Source organism: Canis aureus, chromosome 3 (assembly GCF_053574225.1).
Source record: "Canis aureus isolate CA01 chromosome 3, VMU_Caureus_v.1.0, whole genome shotgun sequence".
Lineage (NCBI taxonomy): Eukaryota > Metazoa > Chordata > Mammalia > Carnivora > Canidae > Canis > Canis aureus.
In genome coordinates, this window is record NC_135613.1 from 80,288,256 (window position 1) to 80,293,414 (window position 5,159).

A 5,159-nucleotide genomic window follows, 5' to 3' on the forward strand; every position below is an offset into this window, starting at 1 on the left:
AAGCTGTACCTTCAGCCTCCCATTCTTGTACTCACTCTCTGATTTGTATTCTTTTTTTTTTTTTTTTCTTTAGATTTATTTATTCATGAGAGGCACAGAGAGAGAGGCAGAGACACAGGCAGAGAGAGACGCAGGCTCTGCAGGAGCCTGATGCAGGACTGGATCCTGGATCCCGGGATCACGACCTGAGCTGAAGGCAGCTGCCCAACTGCTGAGCCACCTGGGCGTCCCTCATTCTCTGATTTCAAGTTTCAGTGTTTTGTAGTGCTTTCAGACCTATGGAGGAAAGTAGTGTCCATTTGATCATTGAGATAAATTTTAATTATTTAGATCTGGATCACCATCACAGTCCTCTCTTGGAGCTTTGCCCAAATGCACATGGCACCTGCCCTTGGAGGAAATTTAATTCCAGAACAAAAGGTAACTTTAAAAGCTATAACTGCTTTCATGGAAATCTGGGAAACTATTGTACCCATAAAGTAAGAACAGATTATTGTGAAAAAGGGACAGGATAAGAAAGTTCTTGGAACTTAGAGCAATAGTGGATTTAAATGATATGGCTTCTAAAAGTAATCCAGAGATGTTCACAGACATTTCTCCAAAGAGGACATAACAGATGGCCAGGAGACACATGGAAGGATGTTCAACATCACTCATCACCAGGGAAATGCAAATCAAAACTACAATGAGATAATACCTCACACTTATCAGGATGGCTAAAATAAAAACCCCAGAAACAAGTGTTGACGAGAATGTAGAGAAAAAGGAATCCTCGTGCACTGTTGGTGGGAATGCAAACCAGTGCAGTCACAGTGGAAAACAGCATGGAGGGTCCTCAAAAAATTAAAAATAGAACCACCCCATCATCCAGTAATACTACTGGGTATTCACCCCAAACAGAAAAATACTAATTGAAAGAGATACACACATCCTTAGATTTATTGCAGCATTATTTACATTAGCCAAACTTTGGAAGCAGCCCACCTGTCCTTTGATAGGTAAATGGATAAAGAAGTGATACACACAGTGGAATATTCAACCATAAAAGAATGAAATCTTGCCATTTGCAATGACATGGATGGAGCTAGAGAATATAATACCAAGTGAAATAAAAGAAATACTATATAACTTCATTTATATGTGTAATTTAAGAAAGAAAAATGGGCAAAGGAAAAAAGGACCAAGAAACAGGCTCTGAACTATAGAGAACAAACTGATGGTTACCAGAAAGGAGGTGTGGGGGGGAGGGTCTGTGGGAAAATAGGGGAAATAAAGTATAAAAAGTGATACTGAGGAGCCTAAATTAGAAAATTGCAGGGGGGGATCCCTGAGTGGCTTAGCGGTTTAGCGCCTGCCTTTGGCCCAGGGCGTGATCCTGGAGTCCCGGGATCAAGTCCCACGTCAGGTTCCCAGCATGGAGCCTGCTTCTCCCTCCTCCTATGTCTCTGCCTCTCTATGTCTATCATAAATAAATAAATAAATAAATAAATAAATAAATAAATAAATAAATAAATAAGTAAGTAAGTAAATAAATAAATCTTAACAAAAAAGAAATTTGCAGGATAAAATTGAGGAAATTCTCAGAATATAGAATGATCAAGACATGGAAAAAGTTAATCATGGAAATATCCAGGAATCAGGAGGTCTGATGTTCACCCAAACAGCACCTTAAGAAATGAGAACAGGAACATAGAGACAGGAATAGAATGAAAATTTACTGGACTAATGATGATAGGTTTCAGACAGAAAGGGCCTGCAGAATGTAAAGATGAAAATGAGAACAAAAATGAGACAGGAAAACACATCTAGATAGGATCTCTAAGGAAAAGTCAGAGAGAAAAACAGTTTACTTACAAAGGACTGTGATTCACATGGGCATCAGACTTCTTAAGAACAACTCTAGATAATAGAAGGTAAAATTGTAATGCCTCAAAGATGCTTTTTCATGTCAAGTGTATAGGGGATGAGTGGGTCCCCATTTTCTCCTCATAACTGTTATAAAGGGCAAAACAAAGGCACTGTTGGCTTTTCATTCAGCTTTTCTGAAAAAAAATATTGGAAAATCTACTCAAGGGAAAGATAAAGCCAAGAAATAGATGACTAGTTAAAACAAAGCATACCCAACCAAACATAAAACAGTGAAATCATAAGTGCATTAAGAAAAATCTTGGCGGAGCACCTGGGTGGCTCAATCAGCTAAGCAACTGCCTTCGGCTCAGGTCATGATCCCGGGCTCTAGGGATCAAGCCCCACTTTGGGCTCCCTGCTCAGTGGAGAGAGCCTGCTTCTCCCTCTCCCTCTGGCTGCTCCTCCTGCTTGTGTGCTCGCTCACTCTCTCTCAAATAAAATCTTTAAAAAAAAATTGGTAATGTAACTTTGCAGCACCCTTGGAAAGGTAGATTCTGGGGAGAACATCTTCAAGAACAAAAAGAGGGGTGCCGGGTGGTTCAGTTGATTAAGTATCTGCCTTTGGCTCAGGTCAGGATCTCAGGGTCCTGGCTGGGATGAAGCCCCACATCCCACTTCCCTGAGCAAGGAGCCTGCTTCCCCCTCTCCCTCTGCTCTGCCCACCATCCTGGCTTGTTCTGTTTCTCAAATAAAATCTTGAAAAGAAAAAAGAGAAAACATACTGCTACTCTGGTGTGCCTCTGATGAGATGAAGTCTGTGTTCTTTTGATTAATGATGTTAAAGATGTAAGTAGACACTTAAGGAAAGACCACTGAGCTCCACAGGAATGACCTGACTCCTACAAAGCAAGCAAAACATAGCATTATTCTAAGCAGTTGACAGAATAGTAAAAATAATGTTTCTGAAAAAAAAAAAAAAAAAAAAAACAACTCAAAACTTTTGGTCCAGTAAAGTAGGAGAGAGAAGGATTAGCTAATATGCTGAATTCATGTATATTCTCTGGGTTTACGATAATTTTCTCCATTTCCTGTACTGACTTTGATTTTACTTATAGATAAGAGTTTCCCTAGCAACTGGTAGTAAAGAATTAGCCTAAAAATAGGCTTCAATTTTATTATGTTTTTAAAAGATTTTTGTTTATTCATGAGAGACAGAGGGAGAGGTAGGCTCCTGTGGGGAGCCTGATGCAGACTCGATCTGGAACTCCAGGATGATCTGGAACTCCAGGATCACAACGTGAGCTGAAGGCAGATGCTCAACCACTAAGCCACCCAGGTGTCTCTAGGCTTCAATTTTAAGCTTTGTTTTTTAGTAGCATATTTTGATTTTTGAAAACAAGTTAGTTTTCCACCTAGAAACTTAAGCGATTCCCTTTAAGAAATCTGTTCAACAATTCTTCATTCATTCATTCATTCATTCGAGACACAGGCAGAGGAAGAAGCAGGCTCCATGCAGGGAGCCGGATGTGGGACTCCATCCCAGGCTGGAACCACGCCCTGGGCTGCAGGCAAGCACTAAACCGCTGAGCCACCCAAGGATCGTCTATGTTCAATAATTCTTAAAAAAAATTAATGAAAACCCAAGATCTAGGGATGCCCGGGTGGCTCAGTTGGTTAAGGGTCTGCCTTCTCCTAAGGTCATGATCCCTGGGTCCTGGGGTGGAGCCCCACATGCGGCTCCCTGCTCAGCTGGGACCCTGCTTCTCCTTCTCCCTCTGCCTCTCCCCCCTGCTCATGTTCTCTATCAAATAAATAATTAAAAGCTTAAAAAAAAACACCCAAGATCTTATGTTCTTGGAACAGTTTTTTTTTTTTTTTTTACCACTATAGGAATCTAATTTTAATTCCTTTTCCTTTTTTAACAGGAAATAAGAAAAGCCCTAATTCTAATTTTGAAGAAGCATTTGCTTGAAGTTCTGCAATTCCTTCAGGTTCAGTTTTTAGTTTCCTTGTTCATACAGTCACATTGAATACATTTTAAGAACAGGAAAAGCAAGAGAGCGGTTTGAATCCTAACGTCCCAGAGTCCTGTGAATGGTGAAAAGCACGGATTTTGAAGCACAGTGTTTTTTTTTTTTTTTTTCCAAAGATTTTATTTATGAGATACACGGCGGGGTGGGGGTGGGGGGAGGGCAGAGACACAGGCACAGGGAGAAGCAGGCTCCACGCAGGGAGCCCGATGCGGGACTCGATCCCGGGTCTCCAGGATCAGGCCCTGGGCTGAAGGCAGGTGCTCAACCGCTGATCCACCCAGGGTTCCCCTGAAGCACAGGTTTAAGCGCGCCGTCAGCACGTTTGGTCGGCTGCATTGATCGCAGCGCACACGGGAAGGTTCCGAGTGGCCCTGGCTCGACTGTGAAGTTTTCTTTGGTGTGGCTTGTGCCCACTGCAGCGTGCATGTGCATGTGCGTACGTGCGTGTGCAGGTGCGGGTGCGTGTTTGAGAGGCTGAACTTCGCCCTTCGCCCTCTTCCCTGTTCTCGGCATTTCTTTGGATTTTTTTGGAGGCGGGGGGGGGGGGGGGTGTGTTGGTTAAGGGCGAGAGGGAGGAGGGAACGTGGCTGGGGCAGCTTGCACCCGCAGCCCCCAGCACGGGGAGAGCGCCGGGGCCCAGCGGGGCTGCACGCCGGGTCTCCGGGGCACCTGCCCGCCGTCGGAGGGGCTGCTCGGGGCCGTGGCCGGCGCTCACTGGCCGGCTTGACCCCACGGTGCCCACGGCCCGGGGGCTGAAGGGAGGGCTCTGCCCGCCTCCGGGAACGTGGCAGCGCTCGCTCGCAGCCCGCCGGGCACAGGAGCGAATTCTGGCACAAATCCTGCCTGCACAGGTGCCGCCGTCCGTCGCAGGAAGCGTTTGGGGTTTTCGTCGAGCACAGGCGGAACGGTCGTCCCTCCTCTCCAGGTGCCTCTCCAGTGCCCCTTTCTGCACTTTCTCCCGGCGCGGCTCTGTTTTTTGGGGCTTTGTGGACCGGGCGGACTCCGCCGCGTAGTTTCCGCTTCTGGTCACATGACTGGGTAAACCCGCCACACCTTCGCCCCCGCCACTCCGCCGCGGTCCGCGGACCGACACGTCACTGCTCGGCTCTCAACCAAACTGCTCCCAGCACGTTCTTTCCGCGCTTTCGCTCTCACGACCGGGCCTATCACAGCTCAGCGGGAGCGCAGAGTCCCGCCTCCCGGGTGCTAACTGACAGCCGTCCTGTCCAATGAAGACGCGGGAGCGCGGCCTCGTCCACGCCTCCGACGCCGACAGAC